This window comes from Ischnura elegans, chromosome 4 (assembly GCF_921293095.1).
Source record: "Ischnura elegans chromosome 4, ioIscEleg1.1, whole genome shotgun sequence".
NCBI classification, from domain to species: Eukaryota; Metazoa; Arthropoda; class Insecta; order Odonata; family Coenagrionidae; genus Ischnura; species Ischnura elegans.
The window spans coordinates 110,263,280-110,277,910 of record NC_060249.1 but is presented as its reverse complement, the minus strand read 5'-3'; the positions used below and the strand labels follow the sequence as shown (position 1 = coordinate 110,277,910).

Below are 14,631 nucleotides of genomic sequence, written 5' to 3'. Positions count from 1 at the left end.
TGCTTCAAAGCAACATCGAGTTAAAGAGTTAATGATCAAAGAACAACTTTCTAACAACTAGGATGTCAGGGAAATTTTTCAATTGTTCTGCATACCTCATTTCATTGTCCCCTATTAAATCGAAATTTGCACAAAGTATCACCTTGTGACGTAAATATTTACTCCGAAGATACAGCTTACAAGCAATATTAAAGCTGCCTTAATGACAGGCATTCTCTATGAATTTCAGGTTCTTAAAATATATGATGCTTCAAAGCAACATCGAGTTAAAGAGTTAATGATCAAAGAACAACTTTCTAACAACTAGGATGTCAGGGAAATTTTTCAATCGTTCTGCATACCTCATTTCATTGTCCCCTATTAAATCGAGATTTGCACAAAGTATCACCTTGTGACGTAAATATTTACTCCGAAGATACAGCTTACAAGCAATATTAAAGCTCCCTTACTGTCAGGCATTCTCTATGAATTTCAGGTTCTTAAAATATATGATGCTTCAAAGCAACATCGAGTTAAAGAGTTAATGATCAAAGAACAACTTTCTAACAACTAGGATGTCAGGGAAATTTTTCAATCGTTCTGCATACCTCATTTCATTGTCCCCTATTAAATCGAGATTTGCACAAAGTATCACCTTGTGACGTAAATATTTACTCCGAAGATACAGCTTACAAGCAATATTAAAGCTGCCTTACTGTCAGGCATTCTCTATGAATTTCAGGTTCTTAAAATATATGATGCTTCAAAGCAACATCGAGTTAAAGAGTTAATGATCAAAGAACAACTTTCTAACAACTAGGATGTCAGGGAAATTTTTCAATTGTTCTGCATACCTCATTTCATTGTCCCCTATTAAATCGAGATTTGCACAAAGTATCATCTTGTGACGTAAATATTTACTCCGAAGATACAGCTTACAAGCAATATTAAAGCTGCCTTAATGTCAGGCATTCTCTATGAATTTCAGGTTCTTAAAATATATGATGCTTCAAAGCAACATTGAGTTAAAGAGTTAATGATCAAAGAACATCTACCACTGTAAGCCATTTGCTTCATGAATTTAGTAGATTTGTGTGCAATACGTCATCATAGGTGAGCCTTTAAACGGAAAGCTAAAAAGCTAAAATCATGAAACATTTATATACTCACATCATATATTTAGAAATTTGAACAAATAAAGACACATGCAAAACAATTAGTCGCTTAAGAAAAAATTTTTACCGACGCGACGTTTCAGATACTTTATTAACTTCATGGATCCAGTACAATAGTGTGCAATGCGTCATCGTAAGTGAGCCTTTAACCGAAATCTAAACAGCTAAAGTCATGAAACCAATAATATTTATTACGTTTAGATATTTAAACGAATATAATAGGTTTTTTTAGGTATTTAAACGAATAAAGGCCATCCAAAAACGTAGTAGGTCGAGAAACTATTTTATCACCGCCGTTTCTGACGCCTGAGGTAAAGGATTTTTTTATTCCGTATCTTTGTCCAGGTGGCACTCCTTGGCATGCTAAATTTGGCGAGAGCGTGTTGCTCGGAGATCAGCGTAAGCTCGTTCAAGTGCGGAAGGGAAGACCTGAGGGAGAGGGGATCGGGGAAGGGGGCAGTGGAGTGACGGGATATACCCATGGAATACATTTCCATTTCCGAATCGCATGTGTATGTGAATGCGCGCCTCTTTCCTTCTTTCTTCTTCCCTATTTCTCTCTCTCTCTCTCTCTCTCCATACAGTTCCTTATCCCGGGGCACGGGTGCAAAATCACTATTTTGCGTGCGACCCAAACCCTCCCGTGCGGCAGCAGGAGATCCATCCCCTCAGGAAACCACAACAGGCGCCCACCCGTCCGCCCTTCTCCCACCCCTTTCCAACATCCCCCGCCATACGGCAGTTGCGTCCCGGCACAAGGCCACTAGGATAAGCCCACGAGTCATGATGGCTAGTTCCCCTATTGCAGACCTCATATTTCTCTAACCCTTGTCAATCGTGATGGCGAAAAAAATATACAAAATTAAATACCCTGAAAAAAGTATAAGTCCTCCGCTGGTACACGCAGCCGACTTCCACCATATTGCTAGTACCAAGTAAGCCATCGTAATCTACGCAAAGAGCATGAAAAGCGTTGACCTGATCTGCTTACTGATGTGTTTTTTAAATAGTTTCTCATAAATATCAAGCATGATTTTTTTGCGTTACTTGATGCTATTAAGAGATTATGGACAGAAATTATTACGGGCTATAACCTGTCGAAGATCATGGGCTTGCTTCCCTGTCGCAGGCCTCATATTTCTCTAATCCTTGTCAATCGCGATCGCGAAAAAAATATACAAAATTAAATACCCACAAAAAAGGAGAAATCCACAACTACTATGCGTAGCTGACTTCCAACATATGGCTAGTACCGAGTAAGCCATCGTAATCTACGCAAAGAGCATGAAAAGCGTTGACCTGATTGGCTCACAGATGCATTTTTTAAGTTTCTCGCAACTCTCACGCACCTTTCTAAGAACATATAATTATTCCACAGTATATTTATGTACTGAGTATTCCGTCAAATGTTTCAATGCTTCTTCTTTTCTAAGTCGCTGTTTTCCACCCATAAAATATTTTACTATGATATTTTTTTATTTTTCTTTAATAGGGGAATAATTTAGGCTTCCTAAAGGCTTCAAGAACATTTTGCAAAGTTTTTCAAATTATGGACAAAGCCATTGACGCTAGTAAATCGATTTTCTCCTCCAAAAAAGAAACTGTACACACGACACTCTCCCAATAACACTCTCTCCAGGATACTTGAACGTGGTTATTTCAAACGTTACTAGATATGATTAGAAAGTCAGGAATATTATCTGGGATAAATTACTGAAATTCTGCCTAAATCAATCTAAGAGCAATCTTAAAATATAGACATCAAAGTAACAACCACCTATCTCGGAAATTTCGAAGATGATGGCCATCCAATTTCGCTATCGTCGTATAAAAAAAAGACCCTTGGAAGATTTTTTTAATCGGAGGGTAAAATTCGCGAAACATAACCAAAATCCGAGGAAATTGAGGGGGTTTTCAAAAGGGCCCAGCTGTGGGTGTATCCTGGATTGCAGAGAGGGTGTTGGCCAACCTATAATCCGGTTCCGTCTCGCTCCCCTCTTCCAAAACACCTTCCTCAATCCTAAACCCTTTTCTCAACCCCTCTTATGCCTTTTCCAAACCCTCCCAAGTGTGTTCCCTTCCCTTCCTCCTTTTCCTCCATCTCTCTCCACTCTCACCCGCACATATACACGCACACAGAAACCTTAGCATACCGGACCAGGTGGCACACGCCGTGAATTATTCATATGGCCGCGGCGGTGGGCGCAAGAGGGAGCCGTGGAAGGATGCAGGATGTGGGTTGGAAGACACGGGATGGGAGCAGCAGTCGGGCGGGCGGCTTTGGGGTGTGTTTGGGAGTTGTGTGTATATAAAAGGGCGGTTCTCCCTCTTCATATTTCCCCACTCGCGAGTGCCCCTCCCTCTCGCCATCCGTCAAGTCCTTTCATCGCTTCCTCCTTCCCCCACCACGCGCCCCCTCCCCTTCCCTTCCGTTGCATATATTTCACCTTTTACCGCAGCGACATGCCTAGGACACTCCGGCTCCGCTTGGCAAACGCCCGAGCTCCTTCGCAAGGGGGGTGATCTCATTTTCGGGGCCGGTTCAGCGCAGGGTGTAGGTATTCTGGGTTAGCACTTGGCAACCAAGACGCGGATCGCTGAAAGTGGCAGGGCTATTGCAAAATTGAGGCGAGTTTTGCAGAGTCGACTCCTCTCTTCGGGAAAATTCAACGACACATTCCTTCACGTCTACATGGCATCGTTTGGCCTTCTCTTACTTACTACGCACTTGGTTGGCTTTTCGCTATTCTGCATCCCTATTAAACATTTTCTTATTCCATTACAATTATTTCCATTTTAAAATGGATACCAAAAGATACATATTTTATTCAACTCTACTTCATTTCATTTCATCTAGACATTCACTGAAATCTATTAATATAATAAAATTTACGGCCAAATATTTTTGCACGACTAGCAATTGAAATGGAAAATATTTTGATACGTTCTGGGGACATTTTTAAAACCCTTTCCTCGCGTTGTTAGGGATATTTCGTTCAATACATAATGGCAAGGTGGCTGGAATTTCAAGTCAGCAGGCAGGGACCGCTGGAATCAATTGTCACTTCGACGTAAGAGACGTTAATGAGAGGTCCTCCAGCCAAATTTCATCTAGAAAAATTATGCTCTTGGTAGACTTATCAACTCCTTTTCAATACTTCCGCTATTCCCATTTCAAAACTTGGTCTCCTAGTCTGAGGCGCTCAACCGTATTTCCATTCTTGGATTATTCCCATAAAAACTCCATAAACCTATTTGTTCACTATTTTATGAGCAGTAAAAAAATAAGTAAGATAAAAAGATTTACATCATCAAATAAGCGAAATAAAAATATATGCATCAACTCCTGTAAATAAACTGTAGAAAAATAATTTTTAACTAAATATGTGTGTATTTTACATAAAAATTTAGCTTGCGTGTTTGAAAAAAAATAAAAGACGAATTCAGATTTTACATATATGAAATTATTCATTCCCGAGAAGCTAGAGAGATCAAATAAGCGAAAGAGGTTTGACTGAGGCAAAAGATTTAACGATCATCATAGTAAACACAGTCAATCTGAATTAAGGCATGGAATGATTATACTAGAGTGAGAGAGAAGTTTGCTGCGTACGCGCTGGAGAGATTAGAGGCCAAAATTATCACGACTAATGAAAGAATAATATGACTCATGATAAATAGCCGTTATATTTCAGGGTGGTGGATGTTTGACATTTTCATCGAAATCTCGTTAAGCTACAATCGCAATAAGGCGAAATATAACGTCCCTTTCTAAGACTAGGCAGCCGACCTCGCCGCTAAAATACACAGATAAAGACAACGAGAAAATAATTTACCCTCTCCAAGATTCCATTGAAAAGGTCGAATTTGAATAATGGGTCTACGGCGACGATTCGGGGATCAGATTCATGGCAATAAGATCAGCGCGCGGAGCAATAAGGCTTTATTTCAACTCTCATACGGACGCATTCGCCGCAGAGGGGGTGGTCTGATAATAACTTTCCCCCAGCTTATTCATCCCCCTTCCTCCCTCTCTCTCTCTCTCTCTCTCTCCTCCCGCCCATTCTTATCCACTTCCCACGTCTGACTAGCTCTCTTACCTCCGCATCTAATCGAAATACTCATCGTTTCCCCCCGACCGCAGTCAACAAGGGATTTGGAGGAAGTTTTGGGCGCCCTCCATAAGCGTTCATCGAGAACTCCCACTTCGGGAACTTCGTCTCTCTCTCTCTCTCTCCCCTCGGGAAAGACTCTCCGCCACCTTCACTCTTCCTTTTGGGAAAACAAGTCTACAAGGAATGAATACTTGATGATGAAATGCGGTAGTACACACAAATCTGACGGTCGCATCTGCATATCGACGATGTGTTCCAGGGGAACTTACCCGCTAATTTTGCCTGCTTTGATACAAAAGGGACCTCAGGATTATCGCCCAGATCGGACAAACATTCTGTATTTTCCCATTGTCACTCCAAGCACAAGGCGGAATCAGCGAAGATTTACGTGCATACGAATCGTGCTTGAGTATCAATACCCAAGGAAATCTCGTAAAAGGAGAGGCCGCTCGTGGTCCAATTTACGGCAGAATTGATAGCAGTAAGAGAGCAATCTGGAAATGATGAAGCTTTTCCAGCGAATCGTATTGATGAATTCTTTCGAGTTTACCGCCATTTTAATAATATCTGCACAGTGGCTGAGATTGAGTTATGGATATTTTCGACGCCCCATCAAAGAGGGAGCCTGATTAGAGGGGAGAGGGACAGAAATCACCGCAGGAAACAGAGATCATCATGTTTTCTCATTGCAATCTTGGGTCCTGTCGAGCGAGAAAAATCTGTCCCCCAACTATCTGGCTAGGTCATTTAAATATATGGCCGAGTAGCAATCGATATCTCAACAACATCCAGGCAACATTGTTGGCGTTAACATATTATGACACCCGCGCATTATCCATCTTAATCCAATTAACGTTGCATGGATATTTGTCAAATATCACAATGACCCGTCAAACAACGTTGCACCGATGTCCAACAGTGGACATGGAGATCCACATTATAACATCCCTAAGATATCTTCACAGCATCTAATTAGTGGTTTATAGTTGTTTTTGGCAATTCCCAGACATACAAACAAAACATTCCTTCTCTTCAATTCTAACAGAACTTATGACACCTCCGGATACTGTTTGGAAAAGCAATTCTTTATTATCACGAATATTAAAACTTGGATATCTATGTAACGTAATTTTTACAACTCGTAGTGGCTGTAACAAGTTCATCCATTTAACGCTGTCAAAATATCCATCGTGTAATACCAACGTGTTTTGCATACACCAACCTTATTTAGATATCAAATGGATACCGTCTACTGCTTGGGTAAACTTCAAGCAGTTTATGAATTGGAGTTGGGCATTTGGAAGGAGAGAGAGACAACTTCACCGACTAACAGCAGTCATGTGCGACAACTCTTCCCGGAGATTGACGAAATAGAATGAAAAGATTGCAAACCTTAGTAGCACGAAAAGTCGCAGGAGAGACGTCCTCTCTAGCTCGTCTCTCACTTAAGTATCTCAGAAAAACACAGTGTTCAGCCTGATGATGCGAGCTGCCACGAGAGGTCACCACAATGGATAATCCCTTTGCTTCTGCAGCAAAATGTATGCACAACCTTTCAGGAGAAAAAAGGTTATATTACATTAGGCGAATGTTTATCCACTCAAAGACTTCACCAGGGTATTAATACTCTAAACTGCTTAGCATCATTTGAATTGACTCATGCCCAGTGTTGCTACATGTGTACATATCTTTCTATTATTCCTTGAGTCACCCGCGGGCTATTCAACAAGGAACATCTGTGCAACTTTTAGGAAAAGTGACATGATATGGAGCAATAAATCATAAATATGAGGAAATATAGATGTAAATTACTTTCATAGTAATTCTGTCATCCGTGGCTGTATTATCAACGAATAGTAAGAAAAAATAGGGTTTTTAACATGGAGGCATTACCTTCAGCACGCGATACCAAATCACATTCACAGTACGCACACACAGGGTTAAATTGAACTCTTGTAATCAACCTGATCTTAAACTTCGCCAACCAAGTAGCCTCTTATAGGTCTTTGAACAATCAAGGTATCAGCTACGTGAATTAAATATATTTTTAATGTCAACCTATTATTTTAAAATTAGGTCGAATTCCATCCACTTTTACGGACTAATAGATGATAAGGTGATCAAATACTATTTTTCATGCACTTCCTCTCACTTTGCGTCCCTCCCGGTGGCGAAACATGCGCCCACTCATCGGCGTCAATTCAATGATTGTTACAATGTATCAGTTTTGGCCTCCCTTCCCCCCACAGACCACCCACTCAAACTTAATTCCATCTAATTAACATAAATATGGCTATTTAAAGCATTTCTTCCTCCCGGATTAAATATTAACCGATAATCCCCTATTTGCCTCAGCACACTCTTCCCCCCCCCCTTTGGACCCTACCTTCCCACTATTTCCCCTTCCCTCAGCTATCTTTCAACCTTTACCTACAGTCTCCAACCTAACTCTGAGGAAGGTGGCAATGTGCCACCGAAAATTTAGTACTGTGAGTGTTTTTTTTATCTTTTTTTGTGTCCTGTGATTCTGCCCAACCTGAAGTATTTTTATGTTATTTTTAACAAAAAATTATACATAATGATTTAGCAACTTAATTGATAGTAACAAGTTTCCTGCTGCTTACGACCTCACAAAATCTTCTGCCACTCATCAAAATGGTAAAATAAGGCAGCAAACTCTCAATCTCAGAGCTCTTGTCATTTTAAATCCTTTACATGGTCTAGCCTAAACCACTCGCTTCTTTTATAGCATATAAATGCCATTCAATTTTCTTGTCCATATCTTTTATCAAAGTCTCTGTCTTTGGAGTATTAAAAAAATGACCACTAGCTTCATGACTGAAAGGTGAAATTTGGTTTCAAGTCTCAACAAAAATAGTCTCCTACCTAGCAGGAAATAAAATTCTAGCTTTATCGTCATATAGAATAACTCCTTTAGTGGCGACAACAGCTACAAAAACAGATCTAGAAACCTCTTTCCTGAAGGAGCATCGAGAAAGTAAAATGGCAACTGTCCAAAAAAGGTCAGACTTCCTCTGGTAGCTTCATTTCATGGTTAAAAAAACATCTACTACTTTTAAAACTGCAAAAGTCGCGCTAAAAGTTAGACATGCTGATCATGATCCAGTCTCAAAATTAGTTCTGCTGTATTTCTACTCCAAAAATTTCTCGAGTGCAACTTTTGACAAGCTAATTCCTCTGAGAGAGTAATTGCAAGAGACATTTCGTACGCTCAGTCAATGATTCTCAAAGAAAATTTCTTAGGTATATCTTAATACAAAGTATTAGAATGTTAAGAATTTATTAAATAAAACTTGTTAGCTTCACGATATTTAGTGATACTAAGAATAAATTATAACTTGAGCTGGAACTCACCCAAATAATATAAATTTTGAAAATACACATTTTAGCGGAACCACATAAATCTTTGAAACAAAAACAACAAATATTAAGTTACACTTTATCATATTCAAAAATCTATTTTTCATATTTATGTTTATACTAGCCTGAAATCAAATAACAGATCTGTGGGAGTAAGTTACTTTCATATCCATTTGTTATTCTCAGCGGCAACTGGTTAGCGAATTACGTAACACAGAAACATAGCTTTTTTCCGTTCTCTCAAAGTTCCATTCATGGCAAACAAAAGACATATTAAATACTTAAAACACATGGATTCCTCGTGATAAAATGTTTTGAAGATGTTCAGATAAGGCCTAATTTAATTAAATTAAATGTTTTATTAAAATATCTATATAAAATTAGTGATAATATATCTTCAATATAAGGGTTCAGCTTAAATATTTTCGACAAAATATTTCCCTCAAGAAAATAATAAGATGCCTAAAAAACTTATTGTAAACGGACAATAGATAAAATAATTGAGCAAATACATATAGTTCCTAATTCCAATGATACAATTGGTACAACAACAAATTATAACTTGATTGCTTTTCCTCTACGCTACTTTGCGGAAAAGTAATACTGAAACCACGGAAACGTCCATGAGCGACTCTTTCCCTTGGCTAAACCTCTGGATATGGTTTAATTGATGCTCCCCTCGGCATCAGTTAAAGCATATCCCGAGACGTGTTTTCCTTTCGGCATATTATTCTCGTATGAAGACCTAAAGTGGATATGCTTCTTCAGTATAGAATATAATGATAACATTTTCATGATGAAACTCCATAATCGCCGCGCGGTCTTCATACTCCGAAGTGCACTAGTGACAAGGATGTTCACCAAAATCATTATTTCTTTCTTATGTGCAAATACCTAGATCCCTTTTTTAGCTCCACGGATTTTACAGAAACTCTATTTAGGCACATATAAATATGTTCCTAATAAATTGCTATTTATTCGACATATTATAATGTGTATTATATCAAAGTTACGTTAATTTTGTAAATTTAGCAAGAGCCTCATAGACTGCGTTCAACCATGTCCCTCCCAAGCAAATATTTTGGGATAGTAGGTAATTCTTCACTCGTAGCAAACTCTTATAAGACTATGTCTCTAGCTATACGTTACGATGCGATACGATAAATGGAAGAAAACTTTGACTTGCGAAAATAATCCTTATTACAAGAGCTAAAACTCTAAATCAATTAAACAATCTAAAACAAATCTATCTCAAACGAATCTATCTATAGCGAATCTATCTAAATCAAATCTAAAACAAATTAGGAAGTTATAATTTTGGAGCAAACATTAACGACAAACATAAAAAACGAATTCTTATCTAATCGTTTCACACATCTTTCATGTCTAAATTTAAAGAAACTTGAATTTCCAATATTAATCGAAACATCAGTACCTTAGTTGTGAATATTGCCTCGGAAATGAAGAATATAACGTTGCAACCAAACATAATCATCTGCCTATAATCAAGGCAAACGGTACCATTCACATAACTCAATGAAAGAGCTCTGGAGGAGCACCACATGTTATTCAACTTCTAATTGCGTTAGGAGACAAAATGACAACATTTAGAAATACCTATGCGATAAAAACCAGGAAAATTGAATTGAAGCTGTACAGAGAAAAACCAAGACTCAACTCTGGGGGAAACTTGACTGCCGAGTCTCGTAAAAGAAAACCGCACGCAGTACACAAAGCCATTGACTTTGAGGAAAAAGCGCCAAATTGACCACACTTTGCCAGATGGAAAGAAAAATAATGCGGACGACGGCGGACGGATAAATACGGCTCATTGAGACTTACTCCTTGTTCCGCTTACGTTTCCCACTAGGGGGGCAGGCAGGTCTTCGAGAATTTCCACCGTATTCGCGAAACCTTTCACACGTCAAGTTCAGGAGGAGTTTCTATTAGATTTTGGCCCGAGAGTTCGAAGTTATTAGATCCCCTTCCCGAGCCACCCGTCTCACTTGGAAAACGCTCGCCGTAATCCATCAAGATCACGCGCGCACTGTGAGTGCAATGCAGAAGGAGTTTGCGAAAAACACCCCACTCCACCCCTTGTAGGTATATATAAATGTGGGGGCATGTATGTGACTCAATGTGAGAGAGAAAGACGAAATCTCGAGGGACTTCCCCAACCCTTCCTGGCATTTGCACTCGGCAGGAAATATATATATACACACACATACGTTTTTATACTCCTATTCCACCCTCTTTCCCGCGGATAAAAAAAGCCGGCTTGGCTTGGCTGGCACATGCGCATGCATGCGAAAAAGAGACCTCGTTCAAGAGCGATGGCAGATATTTCAGAGGGAGAGGAGAGCCGACAGCGGCAGCTGTTGCCCTCAGTCGTCCGCCCACGTACCGTATCTTCCCTTAACCCCTTCCCTGGCAACCACTGCACCCCACACCACTCTTCCCTCTCTACTTTCCATAATTCACTCAGCCCCACTCCGACCCGCCCCCATCCCCCCGCCCAACATCCGCGCACCCGCGGACATGCACCCCAACGCTCTCCGCCAATGGTGTGGGTGAGTGTTCCATATACACCCCCTGCCCCTCTACATGCCCCGGCAGTTACGTGACGCGAGCGGAGAATCATTCTACACCGGCGACAGGTGCATAATATCCATATATTAAATGCACTCGAGTTTCCCATCGATACGACAATCCCCTCTGCTTCAATAGATTGCAAAATGTATTGCGAAAAAATTAATATTCTGCCGCGCTCAGTATACATTAATTTTTCCATCGATACGAAAATTTCCTCTACTTCAAGAGATTGCAAAATTTATTGCGAAAAAATTAATATTCTGTCGCCCTTTCTATACAATAACATGAATAAATTAATATACTCCTGTCCTTCCACATCATTAGGGTACATTTGTGTGAAAAAGTAGGCTATTGGGTGCATCAGCCGCTGACCTGGATGTACGTAAGAAATTCTTTGCTCTATTGACTCTTCGTCGATATATTTCTGCCCTTTTTCTATTTCTATGCTGTGATTATGCGATATGAAGGATATTGGGTATATGAGGTACCTATGCACACGTGCATTTAAGGAATTCTAGGTCCCATTTTCTCCTTATAGACGATATTTTCATACTTCCCTCCATACCTATGTACTCAAAATATCGTAGGCCAACAATTGCAGACGTTCAGTTACTTCCACGTCTAAGAACGAGCGATATGAGTAAGAATGGTAATTGGAGATAATTTTCACTGTTTATTAACGTCCTCACTGAAAACTGATGTAATGCGACTCGGGCTTAACTTAAACGTTCATTTTCAAGTAAAAAATGACATCAATAATAGGTTGATACTATTCTTTTTACCAGGATACCATGAGGACAAAAAGGGTGACCACATAATATTTTATAGGATCTCTGACAGCATAGATCTACGTAAATTGTATACAGGCGTATTCTTGAAGCCATTTGTGGTATCAAGATGATGTAGTGTCTTGAAGCCCCGGTCGGAATCAAGTTGACTTCAACTGGGTTGATTAGCATTTTTTTCCGTTGGCTGGGATTTTAAGTTGCGGCCTCTCAGTGTAATTTTCTAAGAGCAAATAGAGCTGAGTTTCTCTCCACCAATAAACACCCTCTTCGTCCTCAAAAAAAACTGTCCATGGGTGTCAATGCGCAACGGAGCTTCAAGACACTACATCATCTTAATACCACAAATGGCCTCAAGAATATGCCTGCATATAATTTTGGTAGATCTATGCCGTCAGAGATCTTATAAGCGTCTTCAAAAACATACCTAAATCTCTCATTTCACTCCGAAGGCCATTCTACAGCTGACTACCCTGCTAAAAAATAAACCGAGCAACAGAGAAACGAGTTTTCTGGTCGAGTGAGGATTCAGCTTAATAATGGTGTTAGCACTCAAACCCGGCTACGTTCGAAGCCGCTCATGGTCTTTCTCTAGTAATACGAAAAAAGTAAAGTAATCTTCTGCAAAACAAATTCCACGGGATTTAAAGATCATTGATGGAGTATCAGAATACACGGGCGCCCGAAATGTCACTGGCTCACTTACAGGTACAAAGGATTTTATTTCTCGCGACACTCGATGCGAATGTCACCTATTCTGCTATTTACAGAAAAAGCCTACTAAACCAATTCACAGTTTTGAATTAAAAATATTAATTATCACGCGCATATCATGGAGGCTATGATCTACCCGCGTAAAGAAACCCTACAGAAAACAGTTAGTTGTACAGCAAAAGGGTAAGCAATCGTTTAGATAGTACAAAGTTATACTTTTCGCGGTTGGCATGTCGTGAACGTTCCCAGGAAGTTTTAGCAATTTATTAAAAAGCTAGGAAAACTAAACTCGAGGAACGCTGCGGATGAAAGTGAAAGACTGCCTCAGTTCTGATTGAAGATAAACGAAGGGGAGTAATTCACTTTAAGAACTGTGCATCATGGAAAGGAAGGCTTTCGAGAGATTCAGAGTTCAGTATCTGCAGTGCGATGAGGCTTCAAAATAGACTAACAAGGATATGCATGTGTGAAAATATATTGATAGAAAGTGCGACTCCTTATCAATAATGCTTGTGTGCCAGTAAAACAACAGATCAGAGAGGAATGAAGATTTATTAACTCGGTATTTGTGCGGATATAAAATGTCATACCCAGATTTTTAAAATCTATTCATATCCGTACAAGAGTATAATGGAATCAATATGCAGATTAAATTCTTGATATGATAAATACTTATTTGGCGAAAAGGATCTCAGAATACAAAAATTCAATACTTTTTGACGAATAACACGATCCTTCGTGAAGTAAATTAGAGCCGCTTGCATTTACCTTGATTACTTGTGCTTCAAAAGGAGACATTCAGTTAATGACGTAAAGTCATCAATTTATTTTTCTCTTATTCACATTTCACTTCATATTATTTTCCAATGATAGCCTATGATATTCAATAATGTCAGAGTTTTTTTGCTAAAAAATAATTCCACAAAATAATGAATCGATAAAAGTCCGCGGCAATCACTTATACATAGCAACGAAAACAAAATAATATCCACATTCGAAAAGTATTCACCAAGCCCTAGTTGAAAGAAAAGGTGTACAGCAGGTTTGACGATACCAGTATCGTATACGATTGAGTTTTGAGACGACTGATTCATGATACCCCTCTAATTAAATAAAGGAAAAGAATGACTTAAGCATACGCATCGGAAATAAACCTACTCTAGAAAACTAAGCCATTACCAATTAAACAGTGATCAATCAATATTTGGCAGAGCGTTTTACTTAACTTCATCAGGGAACATAGTTATCTATATTAGGTTCATTTCTAACCTACTTGAAAATTTCATTTTTTCCACATCCATTCTCAATATTTGTCATATACATATCATTTATATTTCTATAATACAATCAAAAGAAATAATGAAAGCTTAGAACTTTTGCATGGTTTTTTGGTGATTCACGAGACAAGATCTGACTGCGAACTTTGTGGATGGTAAAATAACAAATTAAAACCTTGCAAGAAAATATGGTATTTATTACAATACTAATTTGAAGCCCCCTTCATTAAGGAGTGGTCAAAAGGTGTACCAAATGCAAGTCTCATTTTGACATATCTAGAGGGTGCGTGGAATTGTGACTTTTCGTCGCCAACGCACGAGGCATCCTCCACACAACCCATTCTTCTCCCCTTTTCCTTCCGCCCCCGTGCGAGGGGCAAAAGTTCTGAGGGGCAAACCGAAGACCTGTGAAAACAAACGGGTGGTGGAGTCCATATTGACTTCTCCCAGAAAACTTGGTCCTCGTGGAAGTTGCTCTCCGCCATCCCAAGCATTTTTTCGCCATCCATCAAAGTGCAGGCTCGCCTACGTGGGAAGAGATCCGCGGTACGAGGATCTTCTCATCCCTCCCTCTCTTCCATTCAGCCGACAGTTTTTCCTCGCTACTCAACCG

The 14,631-nt window shown here is 39.4% G+C and overlaps 1 protein-coding gene across 1 annotated transcript in view; it reads left to right on the top strand.

Moving 5' to 3' along the window:
* LOC124157886 overlaps positions 1-14,631 on the top strand; it is a 320,618-nt gene that overhangs the window by 287,746 nt on the left and 18,241 nt on the right. The window lies entirely within an intron of this gene.